The sequence below is a fragment of the Oryx dammah genome, unplaced genomic scaffold (genome assembly GCF_014754425.2).
Source record: "Oryx dammah isolate SB20612 unplaced genomic scaffold, SCBI_Odam_1.1 HiC_scaffold_23, whole genome shotgun sequence".
Taxonomy (NCBI): Eukaryota; Metazoa; Chordata; class Mammalia; order Artiodactyla; family Bovidae; genus Oryx; species Oryx dammah.
In genome coordinates this window covers 20,324,288-20,347,111 of record NW_024070207.1, presented here as the reverse complement: position 1 = coordinate 20,347,111, position 22,824 = coordinate 20,324,288, and positions in this window count along the sequence as shown.

The following is a 22,824-nucleotide window of genomic DNA, read 5'->3' as shown; positions in this document are numbered from 1 at the left end:
TGGACTACAGCCTAAAAATAGTTAAACTGTAAAAAGTCAGATTTCACAAAAATAAGAATTAAAAGCAAATTTGAAAATAAAAACATGATTCACAGAGTAATTTTGGAAACTACTTATGCTCATTTTCTTAAAGTGCATCTTTTACTCTGATAGTGGAAAAGGATTTTCAAATTTTGATAGGTTAATACACCATATGAGATCATTTGGAACTCTGTAGCAATTTTGTAGTTGTCCTATGAATTTTCCTTATTTAAAACAACTGAAGGTAATTAATCTTACTGAAGCTTGACATCCCTTATAGTCTCTAGTCTTTTAGTCTCTAGTAGATCATGGTCAGTGGTGAGTTGCTGGCTACCTCAGGAAGCAGCCTGTTCTTTGGACTTTCATAAGATGTTTCTTCACACAGAATTGTCTTTTCTCTCAGATTCATCCTCCAGAGCTTCATAGAGTAAATGATTCCTTCTCTTATATGGAAGTCAGTGTGAAAGTGTTAGTTACTCAGTCATGTCCATCGCTTTGCAACCCCATGGACTGCAGCCTGCAAGGCTCCTCTGTTCATGAGATTCTCCAGGTAAGAATGCTGGAGTGGGTAGCCATTCCTTTCTCCAGGGGATCTTCCCAACCCTAGGGATCGAATCTGTGTCTCCTGCATCAACAGGCAGATTTTTTACCATCTGAGCCACCAGGAAAGCCCCGTATGAAAGTCAAATTATTTGAAAATTGAGATCAAATTTTCCCTAAGTGTCTCCACTGTAAATGTAGAGTTTCAAGCTTTCTCACAATATAGATTCCTGGCTTCTGGAAATATTTATTTTTAAAACATAGCGCCAAGAATTTCACATCATCACTGTAGGTGTAATCCAACTATCTTGTGGTGGGACTATTGCAATTCATGATTGGATACTTTACATATGTGACTGAAGCCTAATTTTTGAATTAATAGCTGGTAATTGTCTGACTATTTCAGAAGAAATATTTGAATGCAACTTGATTTATGTATGGAAATATAGGTCATTCACTTATTTAGCTCCTTTTTGAAGTTCTTTCACACTTTTCTACAGAACTTTTCCTTAAATCTGTAACTAATTAATTTCCACTGTTGCAAGTCCTGACTCTTTTAATCTGCTTCATAAGCTTACTTTAAAACTCCATACACTTTTTTTGATGAACCTCCCTTCCCCACTTTTCCAGTGTTCAAGATCTTTTAAAACAGTTTTTGAAATTTTCCTGCTATGTCAGCACCTTGTGAACACTTTCCCATTATGGTATCAACAACCTGTAAAGGAATAAATAAGGAAAGAAGCTTAAGATAAGGAAAGAAGAATTTAAACGTCTAATAACAGCAAGCAAAGAACTGCCACATCAAGAAGCATTCCTAGGAGAAGAGAATTTTGCTTTCTTAATTAAGGATAGAGTGAGAAATATCCTTAGATTGAGGCACTTTAATTCTTAAACAGAACCATGTACCTGATTTAATAATTAAATTAAAAAACAATTCCTATGTTTGCATTTACCACAGAAAATATGTTATAAATCTCTGTAATTCCTATATTATTTCAATTTTGACAATAAAGTTTCTAGCAAATTTCTATCCATAAAACACCTCCTACTTGGTAAGGGATATTGTTTTATATGAAAATCTGGCTAACTAGAAAACAAAGTAGTTCAGTGTTTGATTATTTCATTTACAAAACAATATGCCGCATACTTTCTTTTCCTTTTTTTAAGTAAGAAATAAAAAATTCTATGCTTTTAGTTTTATATTTATGACATAAAGCAAGGAATACCTACATGACATTCCTATTCATCCTAGAAAAGCTTGTTCATACTGATTATTGTTAGGTCTATTTGGACTGTTAGTATGTTTTTCTAAATTCTAAGAATATAGTGGACAGGGAAGGCAGAGTTGCTGTTAATCGAAAAATATATTTGTAAACATTTCAATAATGAAAATATTAAAGGAGTAATATCTACTTTTACTGAAGCATGTTATTATAAATGTATTGCCCTATTTGTAACTTGCCTTATGCTGTTTATATTATACTTTGATTTTTTTTTTCAAATTCATTAACACATCAGTAGGAAATCGAATTTAAAAACCATGTTTTTCACAAAGTACTTTTCATTATTTTTATGGCAGTTCTGAAATGAAATGTGAACTTTAGTAATGCTAAAATATCAAAATATGTTACTTTTTTCCCCAGCACATTATTGGAGAAGTTTTATCTTTATGTTTTTTTTAATTGAAATGTGACAAATCTGTTTATCACAGGCTTTTTCTACTACATTAGAAAATTGTTAACCCGTGGGAGTAACAGATGATTTTGAGAATCTAACTCTAATCATTACTTCTTTGTCACCACATATGAAGGTCGCATTAGATATTAGTGGTGTTTTTTGTGACATTTCAGTCAGCCTTTCTATGATAACTGCTTATATCAAACGATTCAAACTTATTAACTGCATATGTTTCCTGTAAGTTAAAGTTTCTCCTAAAAGAAAGCTTTTGAAATTAAACTTCAACTTTTCATTGGAAGTGGAGTTTCATAGTATTGATCTCTCTCTCAAGTGTTTATTTACTTCACCTACTCTCAGGATCAAACCTTTTCTGGTAAATTCTTTCTGAGATGGTAAATGCTGCTCTGATTTCTATGTTGTTGGTTTTTACAAGCCAGTCTTATAAGTTTATGGATGTTTTGCTTATAATTGGTTGAAGAGTGGTAAATTATGATGATATATGCAAATCAAAAAACAATCCTTCTACGTGCACAGGCTAGAGATGAATTTTGGTTGGATATTGGATTTTTAGAAACTTCACTTTTCATCACTTCTCTCAGTTCCATATCCCTCCCTCAGACATACACATTGAAATATCCATGATTATGGTCATTCGAAAATCTGATAGTTTTCACACTTTTAGATTCTACTTTCTCTAGGAATAAGTATTTTTTTCATAGCACAGAGTGAATTTACTGCTAGTTATTTTAAAATGTTTAAATGTCTGGTTAAACTTTTAAAGGAAACTGTTAAACACAAATAATTCCTTGCACTAAATAATTTTGATGAAATAGAGAAGTGAACTCTGGATTGGTAAAACAGTAACCCTTTACTTAGCAAGACTCAAAATAACATAAACATGCTGCTGCTGCTGCTGCTGCTAAGTCGCTTCAGTCATGTCCGACTCTGTGTGACCCCGTAGATGGCAGCCTACCAGGCTCCTCTGTCCCTGGGATTCTCCAGGCAAGAATACTGGAGTGGGTTGCCATTTTCTTCTCCAAACATAAACATAAATAACCTAACTTTCTGTTCTCTTTCAGAAGAAGAAATTTAGGTAAAGGGAAAAATTTTGCTGAGTATTTTGGGATCAATTAATATTCACTTCAACATTACCTAAAAATTTACTACCCCCCAGAACTCTACCATGAATTGTAAATTGAGCTTTTACCTACAAAGTGAAAGCAGTGAGCTTGATCTTATGCTGAATGGCTGCTGAATGTTTGGGGTACATAATGAGATAGCAGCTGTAGGTTGAGACTCTTTATGGAGAACAGGAAAGTCTTAAAATGTGACCTGAAATATGGGTATTGGTTTCCTGTAGGTAGAAAGGGAAGAAGGCATTCCAACTGAGTGTAGTGGCACAAATGGGTTGACTGTCAAAGATGCAAGGGGAGAATTAGGATATTGGTTTGGCGTGAACAAATGATTCCTTTTTAGAGCAAAGAATAGGTGTATAGGCACAAAATTCATGTTTTGCTCTAGAAAGATTAATCTTGTAGCATTTTATGTGATAAACTAGAGGTGAAGAACGAAGACAGATGTATCAGTCAGTTAGAACACTTTGTATTTGTTCTGTGAACATATGACAATGTCAAGGAATTGGGTGGTAAGAAGCAATGGCAATTTAGAGGATGGTGTGGGGTTGATTATGACTTGAAAACTGGTTTGGGAAGCCAAGGGGAAACAAAACAGAAGTATGTAATATTCCATATCCAAGTGATTGTGCGTTTTACTTTTGAGGTAGAATGATATGGTTGTTAAGAACTTGGGCTCTACATTTACAGTGCCAAGTTCAGCCTCTCCCTGTGTCAGAATCCTCAACCATAGAATGTAGTTTATTGAAAGGCCTACCTTATAAAGTCCTTGTGAAGATGAAGTGATTTACTATGTGCTATGTTTCTAGCAGGAAATCTTACTATAAAAGGGGTGAATGAAAAAATTATTGAATCACCATCAGAACTCAGGAAGTCCTTTGTAGACCCTTAACCATGTATCTGCTAGGTGGGATTATGAACCAGCATATTTCTGAAAGCTTTATAGCTATAAGGCCCACACAAAACATGTTTTATTCAGTTGTCTATTAATCAGAAATGAATTCAGAGCACCCTGTTTTCTTAGCATTGCAATAAAATTCAGTTATTTGATGTGATCCATAAATTATGCTTCCTATTACATCATTAAGTGTCCCTGCACCATACTGAGGAGTAGCTGTAAGTGTACCTGCAGCTAATCTTTAAGAGTGAAGGACACTCTTAGACAAAAACAATTTCGAGGCAGTGTGCCATGTTCTGAATCAGTGTTGGCATATATGACTCTAGGAAGGTAATTTTCTTCAGTTTATGTGAGGCCTATTGATATTATTGCAGTTTATTTGCCTGTAGAGTAAATTTACATTGCCAAAAGATAAGTTTGACACTTTCATTTGTACTGAAACAGCCAGTATATATACAATTTTTTTGTTCTGCATCACCTAGTCTCCTTGATGCAAAGTTGCTTAGTAAAGGAGATATTTTTTTCTCAATCGATTTTCTATCTGCAAACAAACATCCAATGAGCCAGTGGGATTTTTCCTGCACTCACAAGAGATTTACACCCACTAGGTTTTCACAATATGGCATGCTTTGCAAGGAAGTTGGTAAAAATTAAGAAGAAATCTAGGAGCTGCCCAAATGGCCATGCCTTCTGGTCTATATATCAGAATGACTGCTGCTGAAGACTTTTCCACTTTCACACATTAATAAATCATTTCACACATAAAGGCAAAATGTAGATAGAAGAATCTTATGAGAAACTTGGATGGAGACCAGTTTTTTATATGGTGTTACAGATCTAAACTTATGCTTACTCTTCTTCTGTTTCCATACACTAAGACAAGATTTGGGAAATAATAAGACCAGAGATTGCAGCCATGAAATTAAAAGATGCTTACTCCTTGGAAGGAAAGTTATGACCAACCTAGATAGCATATTCAAAAGCAGAGACATTACTTTGCCAACAAAGGTTCGTCTAGTCGAGGCTATGATTTTTCCAATAGTCATGTATGGATGTGAAAGTTGGACTGTGAAGAAAGCTGAGCGCTGAAGAATTGATGCTTTTGAACTGTGGTGTTGGAGAAGACTCTTGAGAGTCCCTTGGACTGCAAGGAGATCCAACCAGTCCATTCTGAAGGAGATCGGTCCTGGGTGTTCTTTGGAAAGAATGATGCTAAAGCTGAAACTTCAGTATTTGGCCACCTGTTGCAAAGAGTTGACTCACTGGAAAAGACTCTGATGCTGGGAGGGATTGGGGGCAGGAGGAGAAGGGGACGACAGAGGATGAGATGGCTGGATGGCGTCACCGACTCGATGGACGTCAGTTTGAGTGAACTCTGGGAATTGGTGATGGACAGGGAGGCCTACAGTTCAGTTCAGTCGCTCAGTCGTGTCTGACTCTTTGCGACCCCATGAATCGCAGCACGCCAGGCCTCCCTGTTCATCACCAACTCCCGGAGTTCACTCAGACTCACGTCTGTCGAGTCAGTGATGCCATCCAGCCATCTCATCCTCTGTCGTCCTCTTCTCCTCCTGCCCCCAATCCCTCCCACCATCAGAGTCTTTTCCAATGAGTCAACTCTTCACATGAGGCCGCCAAAGTACTGGACTTTCAGCTTTAGCATAATTCCTTCCAAAGAAATCCCAAGGCTGATCTCCTTCAGAATGGACTGGTTGGATCTCCTTGCAGTCCAAGGGACTCTCAAGAGTCTTCTCCAACACCACAGTTCAAAAGCATCAATTCTTGAGTGCTCAGCTTTCTTCACAGTCCAACTCTCACATCCATACATGACCACAGGAAAAACCATAGCCTTGACTAGATGGACCTTTGTTGACAAAGTAATGTCTCTGCTTTTCAATATGCTATCTAGCTTGGTCATAACTTTTCTTCCAAGGAGTAAGCGTCTTTTAATTTCATGGCTGCAGTCACCATCTGCAGTGATTTTGGAGCCCCCCAAAATAAAGTCTGACACTGCTTCCACTGTTTCCCCATCTATTTCCCATGAAGTGATGGGACCGGATGCCATGATCTTCGTTTTCTGAATGTTGAGCTTTAAGCCAACTTTTTCACTCTCCTCTTTCACTTTCATCAAAAGGCTTTTTCGTTCCTCTTCACTTTCTGCCATAAGGGTGGTGTCATCTGCATATCTGAGGTTATTGATATTTCTCTTGGCAATTTTGATTCCAGCTTGTGATTCTTCCAGCCCAGGGTTTCTCATGATGTACTCTGCACATAAGTTAAATAAGCAGGGTGACAATATACAGCCTTGATGTACTCCTTTTCCTATATGGAACCAGTCTGTTGTTCCATGTCCAGTTCTAACTGTTGCTTCCTGACCTGCATATAGGTTTCTCAAGAGGCAGGTCAGGGTGTCTGGTATTCCCATCTCTTTCATAATTTTCCACAGTTGATTGTGATCCACACAGTCAAAGGCTTTGGCATAGTCAATAAAGCAGAAATAGATGTTTTTCTGGAACTCTCTTGTTTTTTCCATGATCCAGCCTGGCGTGCTGCAATTCATGGGATCACAAAGGGTTGGACACGACTGAACAACTGAACTGAACTGAATAACAATCATTAACAGTTTAAAAATTGCTGATCAAGTAGTATAGATATAAGAGTCCTAGTAATTCTGGACTCCAGGTTGAATTGAAACTCTGACCAACTGCCTTAAAAGGACGTGCAAGGACAATTGAGCAAAACATTTTGATGACATAAATACAAATAATTTACTGCTCCTGAAAATAGGTCAGAAGTCATGTCCTAATAAAAATGGGTCACTAGAGTTTTCTTTGATTCTTGCATGCTAAGTCACTTCAGTCATGTCTGACTCTTTGCAACCCCATGGACCGTAGTCCACCAGGCTCCTCTGTCCATGGGATTTTCTTTATATCATAAGTATGAGAAACAAATATTATTAAGTGACATCATAGAATACACAACTTCCCTCTATCAAATTTCTAGACTTTAAAATAGATTGCACTTTGCCATTTATTCATTTTAATCTCTTAAAAAGCATAATCACTTCCCTTCATCTTTTTTCCCCTCATTGATTTTTATGCTTCTGGTACTTGACACAGTTTCCTCGATGAGTTTGACACAAAGCTTCATGATTTGCTCTCACTACTTTTCCTCATTTGCTTGCAATTGCTTGACATTTAAAATGCTGTTGGCTTATATAGTTTGTCACTTTCGATGCAAAATTTTCCAAGCATTTTAGGCATTATGATCTATATTCTCTGTGGAGGACAAAGGACCTTGATTTAAGAGATTCCTGGCAGGCAGAACCTGAGTCCTTTATCACAGTTTCTTCCATAAAGGATCTAGACCCCTACCTATTCTAAGGCTAATCCAGTTCTCCCTAGCTGACCTACTCCTGTCTCCACTTTCAGGTTTAGAATTTAAATTTGCTTCTCTTTCCCAGATTTATCTCAGTTCCTGCCTGTTCCTCTCTCTGTCAAAAATTCGTAGACACTTTTGACTTTTACTGACACCTTTGTGACTGCTTTTGTGAGAATTTAATGACTTTTCATGCCCTAACTGACTGCTAGATTATTTTCCCCTCAGGATTTGTTGTCTCTGACAAAGAAACATGCTTTTAGAACACAGTGAATTTAGACAAAATGTTATGGTTGTAAAATCAAAATAAGTTAATATTCTGAAGTGACTTCTTGCCAGCTAAATTAGTTGTTAGTGTGACATCAAACATGGCATATTTATTCCTAATAAGAGAATGGATTTGCATTTCGGGTTGTTATCATTCAACAAAGGGTTGTCTGTGTCCAAAAGGCACTGATTAAAAAAAAAAAAGTAACTATGCACTGTCAACTCACTAGGCACACAGAGGCAATTAAAATGACTTTTACAAGTGCCTATAAAATGTGTACCTATTTTTCCCATATGCACAGAAGAAAGAGAATATGAATTTTTAGCGAACTTAAAACAGTATATATGAGTGGAACAGTAGTGGTCATTTGGAAATGAGTTGAAAAAAGAATTGAATTAGCATGTGGTTACTGAGCACTTAGATTTAAAACTTATCGTTAAATATTAGTTAAATATATTTAAAGTGGTCCATCATTGTTTCAGGTAAAAGGAGTGAAAAGCTGAATAGCTTATAGGAGTTTTATTAGAACTTAGTAAATTACGGTAAAATGTTAGGAGCAGAAACAAATATTTTGTGACCTGACATTCATATTGTGTGCTGAAACTTTTGTCCTAAACATTAGCTACAATTTTCCCCTGGAATGCCCTTGTTAATAATAATGAGGATGTAATTGTTTTAAAAGTAACTCAGATGTAGGACTACTCAAATCCAAATTGTAAAATTATTCCTAAACTTAACATTCTTAATATTTAATAGCTGTCTTTGTGAATTTGTTGTGTACCAGTTATGGAGGCATAAAGGCAATGATGGAGCTTCCCTGATAGCTCAGTTGGTAAAGAATCCTCCAGCAAAGCAGGAGACCTTGGTTCTATTCCTGGGTCAGGAAAGTTGGGAAGATCCCCTGGGGAAGGGAAAGGTTACCCACTCCAGTATTCAGTCTATGGAGTCGTAAAGAGTCAGACATGACTGAGCGACTTTTACTTTTATTTTCACTTTCAAAGGCAATGAGAATGAAGTGATGAGGGAAAATTCAAAGATTTAAGCAAAAATGTGGATAAATGAAGAATAGATTTTTTAGATACTACAGAAGAAATGCACTGTACATCAAGTAAGTCTATACCTTAGAAATTATATCTAAGTTTTTAGGGCATGCAAATATATTTAGGTTCTTTAGTTGTGTGTAAATCACAGAGCTCACAAAGCTCAGAAAGATTTGAATGATTTTTAAGGCATCCTACATGCTACTCAGCATTTATTTTTTATTTCTGCTATTCATTAATCTATTCTTTGGATAGTGTTTTTATTTTTCCCTTAAAAAATTTTTGCTGAGATATAATTCATAAACTAAAGTTAACTCAAAGCTCAACATTCAGAAAACTAAGATCATGGCATCCGGTCCCATCACTTCATGGCAGATAGATGGGGAAACAGTGGAAACAGTGGCTGACTTTATTTTTCTGGGCTCCAAAATCACTGCGGATGGTGATTACAGCCATGAAATTAAAAGATGTTTATTCCTTGGAAGGAAAGTTATGACCAACCTAGACAGCATATTAAAAAAGCAGAGACATTACTTTGTCAACAAAGGTCCGTCTAGTCAAGGCTATGGTTTTTCCAGTAGTCATGTATGGATGTGAGAGTTGGACTGTGAAGAAAGCTGAGCACTGAAGAATTGATGCTTTTGAACTGTGGTATTGGAGAAGACTCTTGAGAGTCCCTTGGACTGCAAGGAGATCCAACGAGTCCATTTTAAAGGAGATCAGTCCTAGGTGTTCGTTGGAAGGACTGATGTTGAAGCTTCAGCTTCAATACTTTGGCCACCTGATGTGAAGAGCTGATTCATTTGAAAAGACCCTGATGCTGGGAAAGATTGAGGGCAGGAGGAAAGGGAGATGACAGAGGATGAGATGGTTCGATGGCATCACCAACTCAATGGACATGGGTTTGGGTGGACTCTGGGAGTTGGTGATAGACAGGGAGGCCTGGCATGCTGTGGTTCATGGGATCGCAAACAGTCGGACACGACTGAGCGACTGAACTGAACTGAATTCATATACTATATATTTCATCCATTTAAACCATAAAAGCAATGTTTAAGTATATTCACAAACATGCCACCATCACCATAATCAATTTTAGATATATGATTTGCATTTTTTTGTTTCATTCAATGGGTTGGATTTTCATTATCTTGATGGTGTCATTTGAGGCATATATATTTTTTTAAATTTTGGATAATATTTAGCTTTTCTTTTTTTAAATGTCATTTGTCCTTTGATATTTTATTGAAGAAACTGTTGCATAATCCAAGGTCATGATGACTTACACCTATGTTTTCTTCTAAGATTTTTATAGTTGTAACTCTTAACTAAGGTCTTTGATTCACTTTGAGTTTATTTTTTGTATATGGTGTGAGCTAGGAGATGCTGCTTTATGCATGAGGATATCCAATTGTGCTAGCACCATTTGTTGAAATGACCATTCCATTCCCCATTGAATTTGAGGATCAAATTGTCAGTCTCTCCAATTAGGCCATTGAAATTTTGACAAGGATCTGTAGATCAGTTTGGGAAGATTTCCTAAGTATTTTAGTCTTTTTGATGCTATTGTAAATAGGATTGTTTTTGTTCATTGCTACTTTATAGAAATACAACAGATTTTTGCATACTGACTGTCTTGCAATTTTCTGAACTCTTATTTTGAGTCAATTTTAATGAATTCTTTAGGATTTTCTATATACAAGATAATGTCATCTGCAAAAGAGATAATATTCTTCGTTTCTAATGTGTTTGCTTTTTTCTTTTCTCTTTCCCTCTCCTCCTTCTTCCTCTTTCTCTACTCCTTTTCCTTCTCCTTCTTCTCCTGCCTAATTGTCCAGACTAGAACTTCCAGTACAATATTGAATAGAAGCGGCAAAAGCAGCTATCCTTGTATTGTTCCTGATCTTAGGGGCAAAGTATCCGGCCATTCACTATTAAATATAATGTGAGCTATAGGTTTTGCATAGATTTACCTTATCATATTAAGGAAATTCACTTCCCTTCCTAGTTTCTTGTATGTTTTTTACAATTAAAGGGTTTTAATTTTTTTCAAATGATTTTTATGCTCCTATTGAGTTGACCATATGGTTTTGTCATTTATTTTATTGATATAGTATAATCAACCCTGCATTCTGGGGATAAATCCCACTTGGTCATGATTTTTAATCTTTTTTATATACTGTTGGATCCATTGATTATTTAGTAGTATGTTAATTTCCACACATTTGTTTAATTTTCAAACAAATGTGTGGAAATTAATTTCACTCCATTGTGCTTGGACAGCATATTTTATATTATTTTGATCTTTTTAAAATAATTGAGCCTTGTTTTATGGCCTAACATATGCTCTATACTGGAGAATGTTCTATGTACACTTGTGAAGTGTTTTTATTCTACTGTTGCTAGTAAAAGATTGCTTATTTAGATCTTTCTCTTTTCTAATGTAGGTACTTACATCTATAAACTTCTTTCTAAGAACTGCTTTAGCAACATTCCATACATTTTGGTTTGTCTTGCTTTAATTTTAATTTAACCCGAAGTTTAGAAAACCTTTGTATGTATAAGTGTGTGCTGCTAAATTTCCAGTTTTCTTTCTGCTAAAAGTTTTTAGTTTCATTCCATTGTGTGAAAGATGACACTTTTTATTATTCCAATTTTTGTGGCCTAGCATATGATGTATCCTAGAGAATGTTCCATATGAGCTTGAGAAGAACATATATTATGCTGTTGTTGGGTGGAAGGTTCTGTGGATACCTGTTAGATACAGTTGGTTAATAATATTGTTCAAGTTTCCATTTCCTGGTTGATCTTCTGCCTAAGTTGTTCTATCTATTGGAATTTGGATATTGAAGTTCTCAAATATTATTTTTAGATTGTCTGTTTCTCCCTATTGCATCTTTTAGTTTTTGCTTCATGTATTTTGGAGTTCTGTTTTTAGATGCATATGTTTATTCTTGCTATATGTTTTCTGTGTAAATGTTTTATTATTGTGAGACATACTTTTTATCTCTAATAACATTTAAAATATCTATTTTTCCTGATATTATTATAGCTACTGTAGCTTCTTTATGGGTTAATATTTGGATGATATTTATTTTTCCATCCTTATTTTCAACTTATTGCTATCTTTTTAAAAAGTTTATCTTCTTTAGACAGTATATGGTTGCATCTGTTTTTAATCAAGTCTATCTTTGCTGTTTGATTGAATTGTTTAAAACATTCACAGTTAATGTTAATTTTATCTTTGGCTTTCTGTGTGCCCTATGTTTTTTATTCTCTCTCTGTTCTTCCCTTATTACTTTATTTGCATTTAGTGAATATATTTAGTGTAGCATTTAGATTACTTTAATGACCTTTCCAGGAGAAGGCAATGGCACCCCACTCCAGTACTCTTGCCTGGAAAATCCCATGGACGGAGGAGCCTGGTAGGCTGCAGTCCATGGGGCCTCGAAGAGTTGGACACGACTGAGCGACTTCACTTTCACTTTTCACTTTCATGCATTGGAGAAGGAAATGGCAACCCACACCAGTGTTCTTGCCTGGAGAATCCCAGGGACGGGGGAGCCTCGTGGGCTGCCGTCTATGGGGTCGCACAGAGTAGGACACGACTGAAGCGACTTAGCAGCAACAGCAATGACCTTTTCACAATATTTTTCAGTTAGTTTCTTAGTAGTTACTCTAGTGCTCATGATGTATCTTAACAAAAGAATCTACTTCAGACTTATACTAACTTAATTCCAGTGACGTATAGAAACTTTACTATCTAGCTTCCTCCCCTCTTTTAATGTTATTATTGCTATACAAATTATATCTTTGGCTTCCCTGGTGTTTCAGTGGTAAAGAACCTACCTGTCAATGCAGGGGATGCAGGTTTGATCCCTGAGTAGGGAAGATTTTCTGGCAAAGATAATGTCGACCCAATCTGGTATTCTGGCCTGGGAAATCCCATGGAGCTTGGCAGGCTATAGTCCATGTGGTCACAAAAGAGTTGGACACGACAGTGATTTGGGTTCCCTTACCCTACTGCTCTCCACCCGGGTGCCCTTTCCCAATAAAGTCTCTTGCTTTGTCAGCACATGTGTCTCCTCAGACAATTCATTTCCAAGTATTAGACAAGAGCCCAGTTTCGGGCCCTGGAAGGGGTCCCCCTTCCTACAACAAATGGCAACTCTGGCGGGGACTCTTCTTCACTGAGACTGACATCCTGACCACTCGGGGTATTCAAGGGCCAGCTTGCCTGCCAATGGACCAGACCCAGCGGCCGCAACTGGGACCCTTTTGTCCCTGGTCTCCTCCTGACACAGACAACTGGCCAGAGTGCCCCGACTGGTAAGGAACAAGAGACTTTATTGACTTCTCTCCCCTTCCTTCTCTCTTTCCTCTCCTTAACCCTTCTTACCCTTCCCTCTTTTTCTAGTCCCCTGGTCCTGGATGCAGGAATCTGGTCGAAGGGCTCTCAGCCTGAGCTGAGGATTGGAGACTGAACACTTCCTCTTGGCAGAGAACTCGAATTCTGGTTCTTATCTGGTCTGATTTCTGGTAGGGCCGAGTTCCAGTCCTCCCTTCTCTGGAGGCCCAGGGAAAAGTCCCATAACGCCTGGGTATCTGTAGGTGGCAGGAGACGTCTGTAAGGCCTCCCCTTTCATCCCCCGTCTCCCGCCTCCTCCCCCTTCTTCCTCCCACCTGGCTTCCTTTCCTGCCTTGAAATCTTTGATGTTAGTACTTGGATTCTTGTATTTAAGGGCTTCCTTGGTGGTGCAGAGGTTAAAGCGTCTGCCTGCAATGCAGGAGACCTGGGTTCGATCCCTGGGTCGAGAAGATCCCCTGGAGAAGGAAATGGCAACCCACTCCAGTATTCTTGCCTGGAGAATCCCATGGATGGAGGAGCTTGGTGGGCTACAGTCCATGGGTCACAAAGAGTTGGACACGACTGAGCGACTTCACTTTCACTAGTGGCTAAATAACAAACAACAACACATTATATTTGTAGACAAACAAAATTACTTGTCATCATCACTTTATATGATTTTATATCTCTTGAATAAGCTAAGAGGAGAGGAATATAGCTATATATTTATATATATATTATATATTTATATATTTATATATAATATATATTTATATATTATATAATTAATATCTATTAATCTTTCTATTGTAAATATATTAAAGTTTTTATGTTGTAGGGCTCAAGACACACTTATATACATATGTTTTAATGCACTTGGTGTTTATATAAGCTAAGGGAAAAAGGATAGGAATATGTAATTATAATGTCTTTGATAATCATCTGCATAATATACTCAACCAGTACCTTTTGCTTCTTGTGTGTGGATTCAAATTACTCTCTTGCCCATTCGCTTTCAGCCTAAATCACTCCCTTTAGTATTTCCTATAAGAAGAGTCTGATAACAACAAAATCTCTAGTTTTTATTTGATAATGTCTTCATTTTATTAACCAATACAATATTTTAATTAACCTCCAATTAAAGTAAATAAATTTATATTCTTCAAGTTTGAAAGATACTTTTTATTGTGTACAATATACTTGGTTGGCAGGTTTTTTCCCTTCATTTATCACTTTAAATATATCACCCTACTAACTTCTGGCATCCATTGATTCTTACAAGAAGTCAGAATGGCAGTCATATTGGGGTTCCTTTTACATACTAAGTCATTTTTCTATCACAGATTCCAAATTTTTCTCTTAATTTCTGAATTTCAAAATTTTTGACCATTAGTTCTTTAATTATGTCTGCCCTTGACATCTGATAGAGACACTAGTTTAATGGTATCCCATATGTCTCTGATGCTCTATTCATGTTTCTTTCATTCTATTTTCTCTCTGTTCTTTGGATTGCATCATCTCTATTGATTGATCTTCAAGTTTGGTAATTATTTTTTTGCCAATTGAAATCCAGTCTTGAGCCCCCTAGTAAAATTTGCATTTCAATTATTATATTTTTAACCACCAAAGTTTCCATTGTTTATTTTATATAATTTGTTTCCTCCCTCAGGTTACAGAAGTTTTCACCCATTATTACTTCAAAAAACTTTTTTACCTCTCTCTCTCTCCTTATCTAAGACCTTTATAATATGAATGTTGGTAAACCTGATGTTGTTGCATAAGTTCTTTAAGCTATCTTCACTCTTCTCCGTTCTTTTCATAATTTCTCTTTCTCGATCTTCTCTAATTGATGAAACATTGCTGTAGTTTCTCTTTATTTCTTTAAATACAGTTGCTATTAGATTTTAAATGTATTCATAATGTTTGCATTGAAGCCTTTCTCTGTTAAATCCTGAATCCATATTTCATACAGTTTATATTCACAGCCATTTTTTCTTTTTGTGCATCATACATTCTTGATTATTTGCCTATCTTGCAATTTTTTGTTGAAAATTAGTCGTTTCAGATACTGTGGCAAATGTGGATTCTGATTCCCTTCTCTTCTATCAGGGGAATATTTTTTTTGTTTGTTTTTTGCTTAATTAGTTGGATAGAATATTTGAATGACATTCATTTACTTTGCTTGTGAAGCCTTTGTTATCATTCCTCTGACAGCACAACCTTGGGCATATACACAGTCACCATACTGACTGTGGTTTTAGCCTTGTCTCTTTTAAATATCTCATTGGTATTACTTGCAGGTATTCATTCCCACTAATTACCAGCTGATTACTCTATTGTTCTTGACAGTGTTTGAGGTATAAATTGCTCTACAATCTGATCCAACTACACTTGTACATGGGTAGTTTTTAAAGTTTTTTTCTGAACCCAGAAAGGGTCTTCTTAGTTGTCTTTTTCAATAGATAGCTCTAGTGGACTAGCTGGCATATAGTTTAACTTATTGCTCTTAACTAAGAAGAGCTATTATTTTTGAAAGTTCCCTTAAGCCCAAACTTCCCCAAACTCTGCTCAGATAAAGTCAGTTCCTTTGGGGAGATGTTTGGTTTGGAGTTCTCTTATGTACAGAATCTCTAGTCACTGGTCTGACCTTCCCAAATTGCCTCATTCTATGTGGAATCCCTGCCCCACTAGCAAGTTGTAGTGATGGCAGTTGGTGCCCCAGTATTTCTTGGACTTGGGAGCTGGGTAAAGGGAGGTAGCCCTGATCTCGTGGCTTTACTTTCTAGAAGTTTAACCTCTGCAAATTAAATTTGGAGAGGATAAGAAATGTTGATAATATTTCTACTCTTGGTGAGATACTTTATCCCTAAATGGGAACTGAGGATACAGACAACATCATCCCCTGGGCATACACAAGCCCATATGTGAATTTCTATTAAGCTGAGGTAGGGGCAGGGGGAGGGAGCATACTACTCAAGGGCAACAGACTGTTGCTACTATTACCATGTTTTAGTAGCTTTTCCAGAATAAATGTTCCTTCATTTGCTGTAGACCCCTAGGACAATTTCCAGAGACCTTAAATTTTTTAAAATAGTTTTTACCAGTTATGCTTATTTTACTGGGTATGAATCCATAGAGCTCCTCATACTGCCATGCCAGAAGTGAAACTTATTTATCTTTTATTTTTCCTCTTATCTTAAAGAATCTTATCATCTTGCCACATGTCTAAAACTGCACACACATATACCCAGTATATGTGTATCATTATAGAAAAAGAGGAAATAGAGTCAATTAAAGCTGCATTCTTTTATATCATAGTTTACCTTTGATATCAGCAACATGATAATATTTTTCTTCACAGATATTGTGTTTCTTTGTATTATTCTTTGTTTTTTAACTTTTAGATTTTAATGTGCCTTCTTTTAATTTCCAAATTTCATTTAGTATTTAGGTAAAACTTTACACAGACCCGTAGGAAATCAATATGTTTTAGCAATTACTTCAGTGGAAAAGGTTGAAACAATATGCATGGTTCTAAGGTATGGCAAACATAGTGTTTGAATTATTAATATGATTAAATTAATTATTTAGCTAGTGAAACTGGGAGAAAATTCCTATATTTTTAAAAACTAGTAAACCAGCAACTGGGCTAAGGACATTTCCATAAAACTTAAAGAAAAATAGTTTATAGAAAAATCTTCTATAATCTACAATCCAGATTTTTTTTTTTCTGATTCAGGCTGAACTTCAAAGAAATGCACATTAAATTCTACCTCTACTTATCAAAAAATTTTTGGTTTCATAACTTCCCTAAGCCATGATTTCTTCAGCTGCTAATGAGAATAATTAATAACTGTCCTTCCTTATAAAGTTGCCACAGGGATTTGATGAGATAATGCAAGTGAAAGCTCTTATAAAATGATATACAAATATTAGAGACCTTGGAATATTTCTGTGTGGAATACCATAGTGCTGTAGAATAACCAACTGTATGAAATTCTTGTGTAAATGCTGCATGGGGCAAAATACATTGTATTATATTTTAATAAAGAAAAAATAATAGAATTTTCATTTTGATTTTAAAACTTACAAAACTTTAAAAAGTCAGTACCTTGAAGGCACAAGAAAAGACAGGATTCTTTAATTATAGCAGTTACTGGTAATAGTCTTCACGAGAGAGAAGCAAATTAAAATATTTAATATGTCTGGTTCACTGTGGATATTTTTTCTTTATTCTCTGTTCTTTGAAGAAATGAATTCTAAAGAGAAGAGGAATATTATTTCTGCTAGCCTTTTTCTTTCTTGCTTTAGGCTTCTAAGTATTCTGACTAGCCACAGGATATGATGTCCAATGTTTATAATCCACAGTTAGTCAAAGCTTACATTAATATTCTAGGAACTAATTTCCCATTTCTTCTTAGCACACATAGTATGTGAAGTGAAAGTGTTAGTCACTAAGTGGTGTCTGACTTTTTGTGACCCCATGGACTGTAGCCCACCAGACTCCACTGTCCATGGAATTCCCCAGGCAAGAATACTGGAGTAGGTAACCATTCCCTTCTCCAGGAGATTTGCCTGACTCAGGGATCAAACCCAGGTCTCCTGCACTGCAAACAGATTCTTTACCATCTAAGCTACCAGGGAAGCCCCACAAATAGTATAAGTGATGAGAAATTCCAATTATTTAAAAAGTTTCAATTGTTCTTTAAATTAAAGTCATTTATTCTTCACCTTTAAGGCCCTGTATGTATATTTTGTAATATTTGTCACATAGAATAGGAAGTAAGTTTGTAAGAAAATACACATAAATTAGAATACACCAAGGTATAATTAATATCTAAAATAGAAATTAAATTCATCTTTATTCATGTAAAGTTAAATTCACATTTATTCTAGGATTATAAATAAGTGTCTTGAACTTGAAGTTCAGCAAGAAACCAATGTTTACAGGATTTTATTAACACATTAAAAGTAATGTCAAAAGTATAATCCAGAACCACCTGATTTTACTGATAAGATTTAATGTCTCTGTTTCCCATCATTATTTTCTTCTGTGAACTAACTTGAAACACAAATTATTATGTAGATTCAAGCATCTGTTATAAGCCTAGAGACTTTCCAGGAGATTATGATATGTATAAACACACACACATACACATGCACATACAAAAACTTGTATACACATATTTATAGTTTTTGTTACAGTGGTGGTTGGTGGTGATGTTTAATACCACATTCTCCATCTCACCTGATTTCTCACCTTGAAAATGACATAATTAACTCCTTACCTGAAGTATGTTTGTATCTGCAAATAAAGCTAATGTGTTTTATGTATGCGTGATGGCATTTGATAGGGAAACTGTTGTTCCATCAAAGTTTTCAGCAAGAAACTTATAATGGTGACTATAATCATTCGCTGAGAGGAGAAACCAATAGCAAAGGCAGAAATCCTTTATACAGTAAAAACTACTGAACTGGATTCTCAGATGAATGAAGGTAAATCAAACAAAGATATTTTTTAAAGTTTGTTGGTTTGAGGACATGAAGATATGCTTACCTACATTTAGCTTAAAAGTAAGTCATACATGACTAGAATATCTTGCAACATTTGAGATATTTGATGTTTTCTTGAAAGAGCTCATATTAAGAGTGGTGGTGGTTTAGTCGCTAAGTCATGTTCAACTCTTGTGAAACCCTGGCAAGAGTCCTGTCAAGCTCCTCTGTCCATGGGATTCTCTAGGCAAGAATACTGGAGTGGGTTGCCATTTCCCTCTCCAGTGGATTTTCCTGACCCAGGAATTGAACCCAGGTATCCTGCATTGCAGGCAGATTCTTTACCAACTGAGCTATAAGGGGAGCTCCTCATACTGAGAGTAAAAAGAGATAAACTTAAGTTTGAATTTATCTTTCAAAAATTACTAACAATGTGGCTTTATGCAAAAGATTTAACCCCTCTGATATGTATATCAGAAGCTGAGAGGAATTTGAGATGATCAAATTGTTTTGTAACCTTCAGAATTCTATTCAAATTTCAGCTTGTGTAATTACTAATGAAATAATGGGTAGATGACAACAATGACAACACTTTGTGAAATATTCTGTTGTTGTTTTTTGATATTCACTCGCTAAGTTGTGTACCTCTTTGTGACTCCACGGACTGCAGCATGCGAGGCATCCCTGTCCTTCACCATTTCCTGGAGTTTGCCCTAACTCATGTTCATTGAATTGGTGATGCCATCTAACCATCTCATCCTCGGCTGCCCACTTCTCTTCCTGCCCTCAATATTTCCCAATATCAGGGTCTTTTCCAGTGAATTGGCCCTTTGCATCAGGTGGCCAAAGTACTGGAGCTTCAGCTTCAGCATCAGTCCTTTCAATGAATATTCAGTGTTGATTTCCTTTAGGAATGACTAGTTTTATCTCTTTGCAGTTCAATGGACTCTCAAGAGTCTTCTCCAGCAACACAGTTTGAAAGCATCAATTATTCAGGACTCAGCCTTCTTTGTGGTCCAATTCTCACATCTGTACATGACTACTGGAAAAACCATAGCTTTGACTATATGGACCTTTATCGGCAAAGTGATGTCTTTGCTTTTTAATACACCGTCTAGATTTGTCATTGCTTTGCTTTCAAGGAGTGAGCATTTTTAATTTTATGGCTGTAGTCACTGACTGGTGTCATATCTTTTTGCCCTTTCATACTGTTCATGGACTTCCCAAGGAAAGCATATACTGGAGTGGTTTGCCTTTCCCTCCTCCAGTGAACCATGTTTTATCAAAACTCTTCACTATGACCTGTCCATCTTGAGTGGCTCTGCACAGTATGGCTCATTGCTTCATTGAGTTCTGCAAACTCTTTGCCATGACAAAGCTGTGATCCATGAAGGGGGTGAAATATTCTAAGACAATACATATTGAAGTAAAGTCCTAAAGATACTGATATGTCTATTCTGTACTTGCTGTTTAGACTTGTTATTCTTGTTGTTTTGTCTCTATCTCTTTTGTGACCCCCATGGACTGTAGCCCACCAGGCTTCTCTGTCCATGGTATTCTCCAGGCAAGAAAACTGGAGTGGGTTACCATTTCCTCCTCCAGGGGATCTTCCTGATGGATTAAAACTGTGTCTCTTGGGTCTCCTGCCTTGAGGGCAGATTATTTACCACTGTGCTACCTGGGAAGCCCCGATACTGATGTGTCTATTCTGCACTTGCTGTTTAGACTGGGACACATCAAAATTGAAGACTAACCAGTAATACATGTTAGATAAAATAAAATAGCCTTAATATGCAGATAAGACACAAGCAGTGTTTCAGATGGCTGAGGATGTCAACGAGGTTTATAAGGGATTCGTCACTTTTCCTTGACTACCTTTTTCAGTTCAGTTCAATTGCTCAGTCGTGTTTGACTGTTTGTGACCCCATGGACTGCAGCACGCCAGATCTCCCTCTACTTCACCAACTCCCGGAGCCTACTCAAACTCATGTCCACTGAGTGGGTGATGCCATCCAACCATCTCATATTCTGTCATTCCCTTCTCCTCCTGCCTTCAATCTTTCCCAGCATAAGGGTCTTTTCCAATGAGTTAGTTCTTTGCAGCAGGTGGACAAAGTATTGGAGTTTCAGCTTCAACATCAGTCCTTCCAATGAACACCCAGGACTGATCTCCTTTAAGATTGACTGGTTGGATATGCTTGCAGTCCAAGGGACTCTCAAGAGTCTTCTCCAACACCACAGTTCAAAAGCATCAATTCTTTGGCACTCAGCCTTCTTTATAGTCCAGCTCTCACATCCATACATGACTAGTGGAAAAACCATAGCCTTGACTAGACAGACCTTTGTAGGCAAAGTAATGTATCTGCTTCTTAATATGCTGTCTAGCTTTCCTTCCAAGGAGTAAGCGTCTTTTAATTTCATGGCTGCAGTCACCATCTGCAGTGATTTTGGAGCCCAAAAAATAAAGTCAACCACTGTTTCCCCATCTATTTCCCATGAAGTGATGGGGCCAGATGCCATGATCTTTGTTTTCTGAATGTTGAGCTTTAAGCCAACTTTTTCACCCTCCTCTTTCACTTTCATCAAGAGGCTCTTTAGTTCTTCACTTTCTGCCATAAGGGTGGTGTCATCTGCATATCTGAGGTTATTGATATTTCTCCCAGCAATCTTGATTCCAGCTTGTGCTTCCTCCAGCCCAGTGTTTCTCATGATGTACTCTGCATAGAAGTTAAATAAGCAGGGTGACAATATACAGCCTTGACGTACTCCTTTTATTATTTGGAACCAGTCTGTTGTTCCATGTCCAGTTTTAATTGCTGCTTCCTGACCTGCATACAGATTTCTCAAGAGGCAGGTCAGGGTGTCTGGTATTCCCATCTCTTTCAGAATTTTCCATAGTTTATTGTGATCCACACAGTCAAAGGCTTTGGCATAGTCAATAAAGCAGAAATACATGTTATTCTGGAACTCTCTTGCTTTTTTGATAATCCAGCTGATGTTGGCAATTTGATCTCTGGTTCCTCTGCCTTTTCTAAAACCAGCTTGAACATCTGGAAGTTCACGGTTCATGTATTGCTGAAGCCTGACTTGGAGGATTTTGAGTATTACTTTACTAGCGTGTGACGGGAGAAGGCAATGGCACCCCGCTCCAGTCCTCTTGCCTGGAAAATCCCATGAATGGAGAAGCCTGGTAGGCTGCAGTCCATGGGGTCGCTAAGAGTCAGACACGACTGAGCAACTTCACTTTCTTTTTTCACTTTCATGCATTGGAGAAGGAAATGGCAACCCACTCCAGTATTCTTGCCTGGAGAATCCCAGGGACGAGGGAGCCTGGTGGGCTGCCGTCTATGGGGTCGCATGGAGTCGGACATGGCTGAAGCGACTTAGCAGCAGCAGCAGCGTGTGACATGAGTACAGTTTTGTGGTAGTTTGAGCATTCTTTGGCATTGCCTTTCTTTGGGATTGGAATGAAAACTGACCTTTTCCAGTCCTGTGGCCACTGCTGAGTTTTCCAAATTTGCTGGGGTATTGAGTGCAGCACTTTCATAGCATCATCTTTTAGGATTTGAAATAGCTCAACTGGAATCCCATCACCTTCACTATCTTTGTTTGTAGTGATGCTTTCTAAGGCCCACTTGATTTCACATTCCAGCATGTCTGGCTCTAGGTGAGTGATCACAGCATCATGGTTATCTGGGTTGAGAAGACATTTTTTGCATAGTTCTTCTGTGTATTCTTGCCACCTCTTCTTAATATCTTCTGCTTCTATTAAGTCCATACCATTTCTGTCTTTTATTGAGCCCATCTTTGCATGAAATGTTCCCTTAGTATATCTATTTTCTTGAAGAGATCTCTAGTCTTTCCCATTCTATTTTTTGCCTCTATTTCTTTGCACTGATCACTGATGAAGGCTCTCTTATCTCTCCTTGCTATTCTTTGGAACTCAAATTCAAATGGGTATATCTCTCCTTTTCTCCTTTTCTTCTTTTCACAGCTATTTTTACGACCTCCTCAGACATTTTGCTTTT